Below are 16,161 nucleotides of genomic sequence, written 5' to 3'. Positions count from 1 at the left end.
GATTGCAAGCCAGGTGCAAAATGGAGGAAATCAATGCCTGGTGAGCCCTTCTTCCCCAAGGCCAAGTGTGGGGGCGGGGGGGGGGGGGGGGGGGGCGGGGGCGGGAGGGAGGGGCAGGGTCAGTGTCAGTGACTCAACCCCAGCCTGGAGCTGGGGTTCCGAGGGCCACCTTGGCTGCTCGGGAGCCAACATCTCCCCGAGGGTGGCCCCCCCACCCCCAGCTTCAGGAGAGGCACAAGAAATTTGGGGGGGCCTCTGCCACGATCCAGCTAAACTAAAACGTTTAAACATCACATTTCGGTTGGAACAGCCAGGAAGAGGGGAGTGAGCTGACGGGCTCACCCTCGCCTTTCAGACCCTTTGTGAGAAGCTGCAGCCCCCCAAACCAAGGCCCAGACCCTCTCCCCGGAAACCAGCTTCCGAGGGCTGAGCACCAATTCTGCTCGCAAGGTGGGAACGGGCTGGTCCAGAGGGCAAGGGCCCGAACTTAGAATCAGAACTCGGAACTCCTGGGCCCGGCGGCCCGGCCCTTCCCGGTGGCGATAAGAGAAAGAGAGGAAGGGGCATTTGGACCCCACTCACCCACCCCAGCCCAGGGACAAGCCAAGGCGGGCAGGCTGGGAGGCCTATCATTAGCTGTGGGCCTCCCCTGGCTTCCCAGCCTGCTCCTCGGAGAACGGGCTGGCCCGCACAGATGACTTCACTGCCTGCCACCCTGGGGAGCGTTCCTGGGAAGGCCTCGCAAGGCTCCACTGAGCGCCTGAGAGCAGGTCCCTACCTGTCCAAGGAACCAGGATGGCTCTCAATAAACAAATCAAAGCCTGCCGCTGGAAGGCAGAAGTCTGGGAATGGAGTCTTGGCCAAGGGCTGCGATTTCTGCTGGAAGCATCTTCCCCGAGAGCTCGGCTGCGGGGAAGCGGGCAGCGGTGATCTCCGAGATCACCAGCCCTGAAATAAAGTCATCCCTCCTGTGCACCTGGCCAAGGAGAGCAGGAGGGAGCCCAGAACCCCTTGGGTGGCCTGGGAAAGCTGGCCCGAGCCTTAAATGTGCAGGGGGCATCGGATAACGGAAGCTCCTAAGCCTTTGACAACACAGGAAGCTAGGCTAGAGGCTGGCGGGGGTGCTTTCTTAAGGACAGGGTCTTCCCCTTCTCTGAAGGCCCCTAGGGAATGCGTCTCATCCTTCCTATCTGACAAGAACAGCTCAGGCTATGACACAACAGGAAGTGGGGAGGGTACGTGGCTGGGGAAGAGGGGAGGGGGTGGTGGGAGGTGGGTCAGCCCAGAGACTCTGGTTGCCTTAAGGGGTGCGGGGCTTCTGGGGCTTCTGTTCTCCAGGCTTGGGGCACTCAGGGAATGACCCACAGGCCCCAACCTGGGCTGTCTTTGGCTCGGGTGGGCGGGGCCTTGTGGCTGCCCCCTCCCCACGTCTCAGAGCGCCCTGTGCCCCACACAGAGTAGGCCCTCCCCACACGCCAGCTGAACTGGCCACCGTCCCTGACACGGTGCCAGTCAAACGGAGCAGTCTGTCGGAAATACAGACAGAAAGCAGCAGCCACATTAGTGATGCAGGTGCCCCAACACGGAAATAATCGGGGGGGGGGGCAGTGGGGATGCCCAGGAGGGGTCACCGACAACGCAGATGTTAAAAGGGGTCAGCCACAGAAGAGGCCTCCCTCCGTAGTCTCACCTGAGCCCGAAGGAGACCCAAAGGGACAGAAGCAAGCATCCCACCTTTCCAAAGAGGTCCCACACAGACACTGGTCCTCCAGCCCCAAATGGTCAAACAAACCCATTCTGCTTCCTATTTCCTGAAAAGGAGCCCCCCTGGGTTGCCACGGGGAGCCAGCCAGAAGAGAAATGACATTTATGTAAACACCCACGGAGGCCAAGCGCCCATGAACGAGGTGGGAAACCCACACGTGATTAGAAGGGATTAGAAGGGGACATAAGGGATTAGAAGAAGGGAATGGGGGGCTTTTTCTCCGTCCTTGCCTAACAGGATTTTCCGTGCGGGATCCAAACCAAATTCCTGCTAGGGTGCTATCCCTACCGCCAGAAGCCTCGGCCCGGGCGGCACATTTTCCTCCAGGAAAGGAATTCCAAACTTCTCTTTGGTGAGCAGAGATGCTCCCCCAAACCTCTGACAAAAGAGGCAGGTTTCCTGGCAGAGGGGCACCAGGACTGGCTGAGTCGATCCCCAGGGGGCAGTGGGATGAAGTTTTGGGAGCAGGGGGCACAGGCTCTGAAGCACCCCGGCCATCCCAGCGCGGGTGCACAAGGGGGGCGGGGGGGGCTCGCCCGGCTGGCTGTGGGATTTGAGTCTGGGGGATTTCCCATCGTCTCGGCTGGAAAGTTCTTTGGAAGGCACGTCCCCAAGGAGCTCCTCCCTCACCTCCACCCCCCCACAGCCCCGTTCCTTGACAGGGAGTGGCATCGGCCCCCCAGGATGCTCCGGGCACAAGCCGCCGTCCAGACGCCCACCCCCCACCCCCGCCGTCCCCAGGACCCGGAGACAGCGCGGCAGGGTCCCCCGCGCCCATACCAGATGGGACACCCGCATGTCCAGGGTCTGCCGAAGCTAGCCTCCCAGCCGCCCGCCCCAACGGCTGACAATCTGTGCGGAACGATTTTAAGAGGCAGCGGTGGCCAATCCGAGTGCCTCCCGGGTCTCCTGGAAGCCAGGGAAGCCCCCCGCAAGTGGGAAACCGGCTGCGAGAAACTCCCCGCCGCGGGAGGACCTGGCCACTCGGCTTAGCTGGCCCAATATTTACAAAGAGATAGCTGTGGCCGCACAAAGCCCTTTTCTCCTGCTCCGCGGCCGAAAATCTGGGCCCCGCGTGGAGACCGAGCTCCCGCCACCCCTCTCCCGGGGACCCAGAGCCGTCCCGCCGGCTGGTGGTGGGGAGCGGGGGGCCGGGCCCGGGTGGGGGACAGGGACCCCCGGGGCGGCGCCGCGCGCGGCCCCGCCACCGGGCCGTCGGAGGACCGCCGGGCGGCCGCACCACCTGAGGGCCCCCGGCCACGGCCGGTGCGAGGCCGCAAGGAACAAAGGGAGCGGAGGACTCACCCCTGCAGCTGAGTCGGGCTGCGCTGGCTGCCGGAGAGCGCGGCCCGCCCACCGGGTCACATGGCTCGGAGCCGAGCAGAGGATCAAAGGGGCTTTGTGGCCGCGGAACAAGGAGCCTCCCAGAGCGCGGGCAGAGGTAGGAGGGACCGCCTGAGCCCGGAGGCTCGGGGGCAGGGCGAGGGGAGCCGAGTCGGGGGCGGGGGGCGGAGGAGAGAAGGGGCGCCCGGCTGCAGGCCCGAAACCAACCGGGGTGCATTGTGTGCGTAAGAAACGCCAAGGAGCCGAGCTCCCGAGCCGGCCTCCAGGAAAGCGACAGGGTCCCCCAGGAAAGAGCTCCGGGAGGGAGAGAGGGAAGACGGCTCACCTGGACGTCCAGTCCCAACTGCCCCGGCCACAAGTCAGGGCGCCCGCAGAGTCCCCTCCTCCCAGACTGTCCTGCCCGGGGGAGGCGGGCGGGACGGGAGTGCAGGGTGGTGCCGGGAATCTGACACTGCCCGGGGGCGCCCTCGGTCCCTGCTGCCCCGCCCAGCACCCCCCTCCCTTTGCCAGGTGAGCCCCAAACGGGTCCTGACCCCCGGCCGGCTCAGATAACACACCCAGGCTATCGGACGGGCTCCCTCAGGTCGGCAGACCTCCCCCAGGAAAGCGGTCAGGGGCCAGAGCCTCAACTGCCTAAGCGCGCCCTGGTGGAGACGGCCCCAAGGGAGAAGCCTCGAGAAGGGGAACTGGGGCCGGGCGGGGCGGGGAGGTACGGGCGGGGCCAGCTCACCCTGAGCACTTTCTTTCTTCCCCGAGCCGCGGCTTCTACTGCCCTCAGGGCCCTGGCAATGAGTCACCCTCCCCCGCAGAGCCTGGTGTGGTGCTGGGACCCTCAGGGGGGATGGGCTAGGTGGTCCCCCCAGAGGGAGGAGCTTGGGAACCACCCTGTTTGGGGCTGGGCCTGGACGCTGGGATCTGCCAGACCCATCCCGTGCCACGACCTCTGACCCCTGAGTGAGTCACTCCCAGGCGCTGGAGTGGCCAAGGGAGCCCCAGGCCTCCTCCCCACTAGCAGAGAGCTCCCGCGGGTGTTGGGGGGATTTGCAGGGGTGGGGAGTGAGTCGTTCAAGTGCAGAGGAGCCCTGAGGGACACCTTGAGAAGGTGGTGTGAGGGCCAGCTGGCCCAGACCCGCTCCCCAGGCCGGCTCTCCTTCCCATTCCCATGCCCCCCACGTGGCTGGTGGACGAGGCCCCCAGGCACCCACCCACTGGCCACACTGGCAAACCGGCCACATCCAGCCGGTCCCCCTGGGGTTCCTCAGAAGCCAGCTCTCCCCAGCAGCACCAGCCCAAGCACTGCCCACCCCTGCCGGCCACGGACTCCGAACCATGAAGGCTTCAGGGGGCCGCTGTCCTCCCCTCCCCACCCCACGCAGAGTGCAAAGCCGCCGCCGTGGTCTCTGGGCACCTGGCCAAAGACGGGGAGCGTCCAGGGGAGCGATGCGTGTCCGGAGATCTTGTTCCCATCACGGCGGGAGGGGGGGCGGTGGTGGATCTGAGACGCGGGCCTCGGAGGCAGAGGCCAGAATCCGGCCCCCTTCCCTGGAGATAGCTTTGGCTCATGACCCAACCCTGCGGGCTTGGGCCCTCCCCACCTGTCAAGTGGGCCCATCAACTGTAGTCACGAGAACTAAAGTGGGACAGGACGACCAGGATCAGGAAGAGTGGCCACTCAAAATTGACGCCTCTCTTTCCTCCAAGAAGGTGGTTTCCTAGGATGGGGAGTCGAGGGTCGGGGGTGGGGGGGGCTCCTGCCACCCCCTGCCCACCCTGCTGGGCCCCTGTCACTGGGGCCCCGAAGGACAGTTCCAAGAACCATGGACAAAGGATGCCGGGGGGGACTCCTGTCCCAGGTGTCAAGGTTAACAAGGAGCCTGGATATGCACCTCCACTCTGCACCTGTCCTGTGGGCAGAGGGCCGCCTTCTCAGTACTCCCCTTAGAAGCTCCTTCTCCGCCCCTGACCTAGCTTTGCCCCCCCCCCAGGGCCCACCACCGCTTCCGGGGCCACACGTGGGCAAACCTCACGCTCTCTGAGGCCGCCCCTTGCCCTACCTCCTCCCCCCCCTGCTCACCTCTGGCCCAGGAGACAACCCGGGTGCTTTCCACATGTTCCCTCACTCATCGCTCACCCGATGGGGGTCTCCAGAGCACAGGAGGAGGGGGTCCCTGGACTAGAGGAACAGCCTGAGGCCTGCAGGGCTCCCCGCCTGATCCCCCAGCAGAAAACAGAAGGCAGGTCCCCGATAAGCACGCCACGTCTGTAATTCTGAAGTTTCCAGCAGCCACACTGAAAACCAAGAAAAGGTGACGTGTCATACCTTTCACTTAACGGAGCCAGACTATTATCAACTCCACGCGTCATCAACATAAACACTTTGTAGGTATTTTACATTCTTTCTGCTTTCCGTACTGAAGTCTATGAAGTCCAATGTGCACCGTGCACTTACAGGACCCCCCCCCCCACCCGCCCCCGGCTTGGACTAGCCACGTTTCAAATGGCCACCGTCCCGGACATTCTCGATTTCACCCTGGTTACACCAGACCCTTGGACAGCTGTTTACGTAGACCGTCTGATTGTAGCCCCACACCCCCTTTTCAACAGCGGGGGTGTGGCTACTTTGGGGGTGCTGCAGGGCACAGCTTGATGGGACCCACCGTAGCTTTACTGAAAGATATCGCTGAGGCCACCGATCTCTACATCACAGTGTCCCCCTTCTGCGGAGGTACTGGGGCCATTTGCAAAGGGAGAGAGTGGAGAATGGCGGGGGGCGGTGGGAGCCCAGGCGGGGACCCCAAGAAAGGAGAAAGGGAGAGGAGCGTGCGGTCCAGCTGAACTACCACAAACCCTGCCCTTTCTGAGCCCAGGGATTCCACACTCCAACATCCCCTCGTGTATGTCCTTCCAACCACGACTCATCCTGCCTTTGTTTACTGACTTCAAAGTCACAAACAGCTTCACTGGTTAGAAAAGAAATCTATAAAGACAGAAAGCAGATTGAGGTTGCCAAACTGGGGGCGGGGGGGGGGCAGTGGGAACTGACTGCTTAATGGACACGGGGTTTCCTTTGGAGCTGATGAGAATGTTCTGGAGCTAGATCATGGTGCTGTTGCACAACACTGTGAAAGTGCTAAGTCTTTCGAACGGTAAAGTTCACATCCTGTGTGTTTGATGCCATAAAAAAAGTATTTACAGAAAAAAAAGCAAGTTTAATGCATCCTTTTTTCTCTTGAGGGAGGGTGCCCTACTCCCCAGGGGCCTCCCGCAGGAGCCAGCCCCGCCCACACCTGTCCCCAGGCCTGTGGCCTCCACAGCTGCAGGGGCACAGGTTTGTGTTGGGTGAGGCCTCGGTCGCAGCGGCCCCAGGACACTCACACAGCCTGCAGTCCCGACCGGACCACTGTAAGGGGGGAGCTTCCTCGCAGGAACGAAGAAACGGGACGCTCCGGGCCAGAAGGAAACTTTCGGGTCCAGAAGCAGCAAAGAGGATCCCTCCCAGCCCCAACGAGGGGGATCTAAGTCGAACCGTCCAACCCTGAGCTCGACCGACCCTTGCCCACAAAGCCAAGGAAGCCCCCTCTGAGCTCGACCCTTGCCCACAAAGCCAAGGAAGCCCCCCTACTGGGCACCAGGAGGCCGTGCGGTGGAGTGGGGGGGGGGGGGTCCCCTGCTGACAAGGATGCCCTAGACCATTTCCGCCAGTGGGTGCTGCTCACCCACTGGCCTCCCTGGGGGAGCCGCCAGGGAGCTGGAGGCACTGGTCAGCTGTCCTGCCACAGGGTCCTATTCTGAAAGCCACAGGGGGACAGCTGGGTCAGGCTCCCACTTCCAAATGGGCCCACTGGGAGTAGAGCACGGTCCGAGGGCATCACCCACCCCGCAGTGCCGGGATGCCCACGTGATGCCCACGTGATGCCCGAGACCCTCATGTGGGTCACAGCAGCAGCAGAAGGGAAGGGAAGTGGTCACACCACACCCTCCCTCTCCCTCTCTCGCACACACGCACACACGCACACGCCCCAGGGCCCGGGGCCCCCAACTCGCTCCTGCCAAGCCTCAGCCCCTCCTACAACCTCTTTCCCAACCCACCCTGGGCAAACCCCACGGGAGGCAGCCGATGCTTCCCATCAAAGGCCAAGAAGAAAGGATCCTTCCCTCTCCTCTGCCGGACGGTCACTGGACTCCCACACGGGAGGGCAGGGGGCTGCCGCTGATGTGGGAAGCCAGCAGGTGCAGCCACACACACCCCCCGGGGGGAGGGGAGCCCACACAAGGTCCTGCTGTCCCTGGGGAGGTGGGGGCTCCCAGAGGCCCCAGGGTGAGGGCTCAGGCCTGCCTGCAGGGAGAGAGGCCTGCGAAGTCTCTCTCTCGCCGCAGGCTAGCGTTGCAGGCTGGCGGTTGAGTCACTACTAGCTGACGTCTTTCTTCAGGTCCCTTTGCAACCTGGCCGAGGAGGAACACGGGCAGGCTGCCCCCCCGTCTCAAACACAAGCCCCCTCCTTGGGCCCGTGGGCTCTCTCCCCACCGCCTAACAGTTGGTCTGCATCGTGGCTTCTATCTTTCCACCACCTGCTGGCATCTTAACCTCTGTCTGGCTTCTGGCCTTCTCACTGGTAACCGACCACTTGACAAAATTCTCAGGGCCGCCACCTGGCTCCGCCCACCTGGCGGGCCCCTCCCCTCATCCCCCAAGGCAGGGGTTTGCACAGCACAACAGCACAGGGGGGGTCTCCTCCGCCCTCATCCCAGCCCCCCTGGAGACAGAGGAGAACAGCCTCTCCTCCGTCCCCAGAGCCACCCCAGGGACCGTCTTCCCAGCTCGGCCACCTCTTACACATGCTGTTTTCTAATGAGCCTACACCCCCTGTCCAGGCCCTGCCATCTCCCAAACCCCACCTAAAATCCACCCCCACCCCCTGCCCTGCTCCCCGCTAAAGGCCACCGCCTCCAGGGAGTCCTCCAGATGGCCTCCCTCAGCCAGGACCACCCTTCGGTCCCCGGGATCTGGAGCACTTGCCAGGCTGACTTACTCACCCGCTCCTGGAACGTGTTTGGGGAGCGCAGGGCAGGAAGGCCCCACTTCCTCCTTTCTAACAAGCGTGCCTCCCTCCTCCACTGTCCCTCAAGGAGGCTTTAATACACATTTCTTTCTCCTCTAGAAAAGCCACCGTGTCAACAGTGTGTCTTAGAAACGATGTTATGATATCTTAACTTTAGGAAATTGTGCTCCTCGTCTGCAGCCACCGCTTGTCATCCCATTATCCCGGTGCATTATCCCGGCTCGAGGGCCACTCAGTGGGATCAAAGAAGCTCCAGGCACACTCCCAGCCCCACCCGCCCCTCCCTCCCTCGGTAACTGCGCGCCCTGGGGCTCCGAACTCCCAGAGGATACAAAGCCAGAATCCTAGACGCCCAGCATCGGAACACTCAGACCCTACAAAGACCAGTAAAAACCCCCAAGGCGTCTATGGAACACTCCGGGGTGTCAGGAGGGAGGACCGCCAGGTGGGGGCGCTCCAGGTCGCCTTTAGGTGTGATACTGTGGGTCCTCCCCTCCCCTTCACTGAAACGAGGGCCCAAACCAAAAAGCCCAGCAGCTAAGATGATAGGATTTTGAGTCAAACCATACAGGGTTTCGTATTTAGAGGGGGACCGAGGCTCCGGGACGCGGGCTGAGAAAGGGCAGGATTATTGGTTTGGTTTCTGGAAACAGGATCTCAATCCTAGCAGCACTCCATCCTTCTTAAGGGGAGCCGGTAAGAAACAGAGACGCCCGGGCCCCACCCCAGCAATTCTGATTTAACTGATCCAGGGCTTGGTATTTTGGGAAAATTTCTCAGGGGACTCTACCGTGTGGTCCGGGTTGAGAAGTACCGTTGAGGCCGGATAGATGCATACACACACACAGCTGGGATCTGGCGAGATCCTGACAGCATTTGGAGCGGAATGTACCCAAGAGGCACGCTCGGATGAGTGCAGCTCTCAGGGTCAACAGCTCCTTCAACCGTCCGGGGGAAGCGTCCATCCTCAAGAGGTCTTATCCTGCCTTAGGACAAAATCAACCCTTCGGCCCAGAGAAACTTGGTTTTAACCCCGAAGGTCCGCGCAGTTCTTGCTGATGGGGGGGGGGGGGGGAGCTGGAGATTCAGCGGGCCAGGCTCGGGCTTTTGCTAAAGTATCTCCACACAGCCCACGGCCTGGCCGGGACTCGGAAAAGAGCAAGAAGAAGGACATCTGAGCTCCTGAAATCTCTTGATCTAAAAGCAGAACTCGCAAAAGAACACGGTTGCTACCATTCCCCTCCGCGAAGCAACCAGGGAAGTCGGACTTTATCACAAGAGATGAGAAGTCTTTGCACCACACCTAAACAGACACTCCCAAAGCTATCGACTTCCCATCTGTCCTAAGGGGCCATTTATCTTTCCAAAAAGTCATTTGTTTTCCAGGAAATGTTCCTCTCCCCCTCCCTTTCCCCTACTAGGATAGTATATAGAAGCTTCAAATTCTAACTGCCCATCTGAGTCATATTTTTCTGCAAACTCCCATATGTACATGATTAGAGCTATCTTTTGCTCATACGTATGGCTTTTTATCGGTTTAATTTGGGGGGCTGGGGGGGGGTGCGGCGCCTGTCAGTTTAATTTGCAGGCCCCAAGGACTGAACCTAAGAGGATAGAGGAAAAGGTTTTCCTCACCAGCACCTACTAAAAAAAAAAAAACCCAACCCCCCCCCCCCCAAAAAACCCTCTCTTCACTGCAGATCCACACCTTCCACACCCACAGCCAGGAATTCAGACCCCTGGTTCTCAAAGTCTGTTAAAGCAGGAAAATTTGCCCTGCAAGATACCCCCATCCTAAAACTTTTCCACAACTATATCGATCAACTGCTACCCTCCACCATCCCTCTTTTGAGGTTTACAAGTACATACACCAGCACATCAAATGTTTGACATTTTATAATGTGAGGGTTTTTTAATTTTAACTTTTTAAAATATTTATTCATTTTTGAGAGAGACGGAGCGTGAGCGGGGGAGGGGCAGAGAGAGAGAGAGAGAGAGAGAGAGAGAGAGAGAGAGAGACACAGAATCCGAAGCAGGCTCCAGGCTCCGAGCTGTCAGCACGGAGCCCAACGCGGGGCTCGAACTCTCAGACGGCGAGATCACGACCTGAGCCGAAGTCGGACGCTCACCCGACTGAGCCACCGGGGCGCGCCCCCCCCCTTTATTTTTATTTTAAACTCTTTAATTCCCAACCTTTTCAGACGTGGAACCACTTTGCCTCTACAGTACCTTCTAAGGGCCCCAGAGAGAATGAAGTGGGACACAACGGGTTCGACTTCTCAGCCCGTCCGTTCTCTCTAGGCCAGGCATCAGATCAGTCCAGACTCTCTGGACACAGGCTGGGGCGGGAACAGAGATCACAAGCCCCGCAGGTAGGCTACAGGTTTTTACAATAATATTTCTAAATCCACATTCCTGGGTTACCAGGGGACACAAGAATGGGTACGCAGCACTGTTTCTTTCTTTCTTTCTTTTTTGCATTGTTTCTAACGGCGAAAACTGGAAACAACCCGATGTCCATCGAGGAGAGAACAGAAAGCTGTGGTACATCCACCCACCGATGACCACCTGGCAGCGAAAATGCACAAACCAGAACCACAGGCATGAGGCGCAGGACCTTAATTTGCAAGCACGAAAAACTGCGCAAGGATGCTACTCTACGTGACGCGCTCCCAGTTACGGGACATGCAAAACAACAAACAGCACGTGTCGCTGCCCGGGCTGGACAGAGGCTCCAGCTGTTCACTGTCCGAGATGGTGCACGTTTACTAAAAACTCAAGAAATCTTCGGGGGCGCCTGGGTGGCTCGGTCGGGTGAGCGTCCCCCTCGGGCTCAGGTCACGATCTCGCGGTTCGTGAGTTGGAGCCCCGCGTTGGGCTCTGAGCTGACAGCTCGGAGCCTGCTTTGGATCCCCTGTCCCCGTCTCTCTCTGCCCCTCCCTGGCTTGTAAGCACGCTTTCTCTCTCCCTCCCTCTCTCTCAAAAATAGATAAAAAACACACACGCTGAAGAAATCTTCGCAGGCCCTAGGGAATAACGAGGCGTGAGCTTTTCGGTGGCTAACCGGCAAAAGTCGTCACCTCCCTGAGCCTCAGTTTACTCACCTGTAAACCGAGGGCGACAAACCACCTGCTACCGGGCTGCTGGCAAGGAGGCTGCTCAAACCTCCTGCCCTCCCCCCTTGTGGGGTTCTGAGCAAGATGATAACAAGCTGACAACCTCAAAGGGCTTTGAAAACCACAGGATGCTCCCACCTAAGGGGAGCCAGTGACTACGGGGCCTGTTTTCATGACCTGGCAGAAAACGTCCCAGCCAACGGAAGCCTTGTTTTTTCCTCTGGGGGCAGAGGCCTCAGTCTCAGGTCTGAGGTCTCAGGCTACCTGACACGAGGCTTTTGTCAGCCCCAGAACCCGCTTGTGGTGCGGGGTCCCCGAAACCCCTCATGCCTTTAGGTGAAACCACCATTCCCGTAAACGAAGCGGCCTGAGTGATCCAGGCCCGAGCCGGCCCGGCTCTTTCCTCCTCTGTCTCCTCCCAGGACCAAGAGCTCAGGAAATCACAGGCTGGGAAGCTGCTGGAACATCATTCAGAGAGGGGACGCCGACCCTCCCCGGGCTCACCCCACACACCCGAGCACCCCAAGTGCCAGCACCCCCCCACCCCCACCCAGGAGCCCACTTTGCTCGGGCTGGACAGAGACTCCAGCTGTTCGCTGTCCGAGATGGTGCACGTTTACTAAAAACTCAAGAAATCTTCGGGGGCGCCTGGGTGGCTCAGTCGGGTGAGCGTCCCCCTCGGGCTCAGGTCACGATCTCACGGTTTGTGAGTTTGAGCCCCACTTCTCTCTCTGTCCCTCGCTCACTCGTGCACGTGCACGCTCTCTCTGTCGGTCTCAAGAAAATAAAAGTAAAAAGCACATGAAAAGAGGAATACACAACATTCAGTGAAAGAAGCCAAAATGAAAGAAAAAATGTGTCTGATAACAGCATGCTCTGTAGCGCCATTTAGGTAAGTTCAAAACCAGACAATATTCTTTGCGGGGACGGAACATCTCTGTCTCCCGACTGGGGTGGGGGGAGGGGGGTGCCCTACATGAATCCAGGTAGGTGGTAACATCTCACAGACCCACACACCGAAGACAGTAAACGCCCCGAAAGCTGGTTAAGAGCTGAATGAGACCACTGTCATTTCCTGGCTTTGATAATGAACCAAGCTCTCCTGAGGGAGGATGCTGGGTAAAGGGTACGGGAACTTTCTATGGTTGCTTCTGTAACGTCTTGAGAGGCTAAGGTAACTTCGAGACAAAGGCTTTTATTTTTTTATTTTATTTTTTTTTAATTTTTTTTTTTTAACGTTTATTTATTTTTGAGACAGAGAGAGACAGAGCATGACCAGGGGAGGGTCAGAGAGAGGGAGACACAGAATCTGAAACAGGCTCCGGGCTCTGAGCCGTCAGCCCAGAGCCCGACGTGGGGCTCGAACTCACGGACCGCGAGATCACGACCTGAGCCGAAGTCGGCCGCTTAACCGACCGAGCCCCCCAGGCGCCCCAAGACAAAGCTTTTAAAAAGTACATCAAACATGTAAAATGCTGGCAATACTCATCACGGGAAATAATGAAAACGGAGACTGGATGGTTCCCTTCCCTCGGCCCCTCGTGGGGGACGCTGTGTGCTCCGTCCCGAGGGCGGGCGCTGTCCCAGGTGCGGGGGCCCTGCCCGCCCAGGCCTCGGAGTCACAAGGTTAAGATTTAGCAGTAGGCGTGGAACCCACGCAGAGGATCTGGCAACGCTTAGCAAGGGCCCGCAGCACCTGAGAACCGGCCAGCGAGGCTGTTCTTCATGAATCCCGAAAGAGGCCCAACCCCGGTGGGAAGGCAGGCGTTCCAGGCAGGGGGGGCCTACGGGGGGCCACAGAAAGGAGTTCTGGGAGTCAAGATGGGGGGGGGGGGTGCGGCAAGTGATGAGGCTGGAGGTCCCGACTGTCCTAAAGTGTCATTCGCAGCCCTGTTTCCAGACCTGAGAATGCGGTGCTCACGGTAGTGAGGGGTGGGGACTTGCTCACCGGGTCCCCGCTCAGCTCACGAAATGACTGTTTCATGGCCAGAAGCGAAGAGCCTAAGTTCTAACTTCTGGCCACAGGGGGGCCCTCGGGGTCAGCGGGCATCGCAAACCCACTCACCAAGGTCTCGGGGAGCCCTGGGCAGCCTAGTGGCCCCGGCAGGAGGTGGAGGGCAGCAGCCTGCCGAGGAGGCCCCCACACCCGTGACCGTCTACCACCACTGAGGACAGTGCTTCGGGGGACGGGCTGAACACCCGGCCTGAACTCCCTGCAGACCCCTGAACCCGCCGCTGAACTTCCCTGGGCCTCAGTGTCCTCACTCACAAGTCAGGAAGTTGAACCCTCTTCAGGCTATAGACTTAAAAAAAAAACAACACAAAAATGAGGCCAGTGCTCCGACCCTCACCCTCGCCTTCACTTGTGGAAAGGGGAATAAATAGGTTTCTCAACTGGTGTCTTTCCTGCCCTGCCCCAGGGGAGCCTTCCTGTGGGGTCTGGAGCTGGGAGAGGCTGGGAGAGCCCAAAGTGGGCACACAGAGGCTCGGGACATGGAGGATGCCTCCGGAATTTTTCCAGAAGATCACCACTTCCTGACTGTATTAGCTTCCTGTTGCTGCTGTAACAAACTACCACAAACATCGGGACTTACAACAACATAAATCTGTCATCTCCCAGTTGTGGAGGTCAGAATCCAACACTGGCCTCTCCCTTTCTCCTCCCTAAAGAGAGATTCCACCAACTGCACCCGCAGAGAACGCTTCCGGAACCCAGTGGGACCCCCCTGCCCTGAGAAACGCTTGGGGACACTTCTTTGTGCCCGGTCCCACGTGGTGGCACCCTGGCCCTCTCCCCGGGTGCCCTCCCAAAGCCCGGACACTCGGCCCACCCCGCAGGGGCGTCGGTACGTTTCAGCTGCTCCCAGGCCGAGGGCGGCTGCCGGGAAGCCGCTCTTGCCCACGCCCGGCCCGGCCTCCGTGAGAGCGGCCAGGGCAGCAAAACAGGAGGCTGGAGGTGGCAGGGGCCGCAGAGGCCAGGCCGTTCTCTCCGGCAGAGGCCGGGGAGGCGCGGGGGCAAGCCAGGGACGTGATTCCCGCCTGCGGTTCTCAGGGGAAGGGTGAGCCCGGGGAACGGCGAGCAGGGGCCCCAGGAGCTCCGCTGTGGGGGGATGGGAAGGGGCTCTGGCCCGACAGCCCCCACCCCTCCGTGGCTCCGGCCCAGGGCCTCCCCGCCCCCGTCCCATCTCGGGGGAGAAAGTGAGGCTCCTCGCCCTGCCAAATTCCAGTAATGAATCCCACATTCATTCCACCCTTTCTGCTGTTGGAAGCTCTCCCTCCAACCTTCCGGGCTCGCTCTGAACAGCTGGCCTGCAGAAGTCGGTGGGATTAAATATGCGGGGTGGCTCGAGGTGCCTGTGCAGAAAGCCTGTTCTCACTGCATCCCCCACCCACCCCTTCCTCCGAAGAGGCCTCTCATTCCTGTCCTTTTCCCTGGGAAAAGCTGGAGGAGCCACAGGGGCGGCGGGATCTAGCATTAACTCTTTGCTGCCCGCCAACTTCCTGCCGGGGCCCTCCCCCTCGAGGCCGGAGAGGCGGGAAGTTTCACTCCCACCATGCCAGTCCCCTGAGCCCTCGTGCATAAAAGCGCACGCGTGCGCAGTCAAGGCCACGCGTGAGAACACACACCCCGGGGGGAGGGGGGGGCACAGTGCTTGCCTGCAGCCTGGCCCCCGAGCTCCGGCCCTGCCCCAGGGGACGGTGTGCGGACTGCGGTCCCCTGGGAGGGTCACGCCTCACCAAGGACACAAAGGCAGGGGGCTCACGGGGCACCTGGGTGGCTCAGTCGGTTAAGCGTGCGGCTCTTGATCTCAGCTCAGGTCTCGATCTCATGGGTCATGAGTTCGGGCCCCGCATCGGGCTCTGCACGGACAGTGCGGAGCCTGCTTGAGAGTCTCTCTCGCCCCCTCTCTCTCTCTGCCCCCTCTCCTCTTGCTCTCTCTCTCTCTCTCTCTCAAAATAAATAAATAAATGTAAAAAAAAATAATAAACAAAGGCAGGGCTCAGGAGCAAACGTGCTCAGATGCCTCTCTGGCAGTCTCCCACACACACACAACGTACCTGAGCTGAAGGCCGCCCAGTGCCCGAGTGCGGGACAGAGGTGGGAGGCCCAAGGACACCCTCAAAACCGTAAAGGATCCAATGACGAATAGCTGTGGTCGTTAGCCCAAAGGGTGTCTGTCTCCCTCAGGTGCCCCATCTTTCTGGAATGATATGTGGGGAGACTGGGCTTCGCTGACCTGTGTACCCGGCCCCACCCCAAGGATGGGCCGTTCCACCTCCAAACAGGCAGCCACTTAAGGGGAGGCCACAGAACCAGGGCCTGGGGGCCGGGCCTCCGGCTCGGCCACCAGCCTGCTGTGTGACCCTGGCCAACTCTCACCGCCCCTCTCTTGGCCTCACGGTCTCCGCCATAAGGAGAGAGAGTTAAGTCAGAGGTCCGAGGAGGTACGTCAGGGGCTCGGGAGTCAGGCTTCCGGGATGCAAACCTTCCCTCTGTGACGCCCACTTAGCTGTGTGACTTTGGGCAGGTTACTTAATCCCTCTGCCTTGAGCTCCTCGGCTGTGAAATGGGAATACTAACAGAACTGACTTCACGGCACGGAGGAGGATGGGATTAAAGGAGGTGCGTACGCCAGGTAAAGCGCCCTCAGGCCACGCGGAGTCCCAGGGCAGCCCTGGTCACCATGAACGGACCCCCACACCCCCGTCCGCGTGGTCGGGGCCCCGTCCGTCCTCTGCAGCTCGAGGCCCCAGCCCACAGAAGGTGCCGCCCTCCCCGCCTGCCTCTCTCCCTTCAGGTGAGAGCAGCGGAGAAGCTGGAAACCGGCCTTAGTCCCCAGTGACCGACCACCCCCCTGAGTTAGGAACCACGGAG

The 16,161-nt window shown here is 60.2% G+C and overlaps 1 protein-coding gene across 8 annotated transcripts in view; it reads right to left on the bottom strand.

Annotated features, from left to right (window-relative positions):
* The window catches only part of SEPTIN9 (septin 9), a 149,696-nt gene that overhangs the window by 30,321 nt on the left and 103,214 nt on the right, over positions 1-16,161 (bottom strand). The window contains exon 1 of one of the 8 annotated variants that reach the window (XM_043585700.1): positions 3,667-3,691. The exons of 5 other annotated variants lie outside the window; for them this stretch is intronic. The gene's annotated coding sequence lies outside the window, so the exon portion shown is untranslated. Of the gene's footprint in view, positions 1-3,070; positions 3,169-3,434; positions 3,460-3,666; positions 3,692-16,161 lie in introns of those variants that run through there. 2 more of the 8 variants (XM_043585699.1, XM_043585698.1) reach the window with 2 other exon arrangements.

This window comes from Prionailurus bengalensis, chromosome E1, assembly GCF_016509475.1.
Source record: "Prionailurus bengalensis isolate Pbe53 chromosome E1, Fcat_Pben_1.1_paternal_pri, whole genome shotgun sequence".
NCBI lineage: Eukaryota > Metazoa > Chordata > Mammalia > Carnivora > Felidae > Prionailurus > Prionailurus bengalensis.
This window is presented reverse-complemented; position numbering and strand designations above follow the sequence as displayed.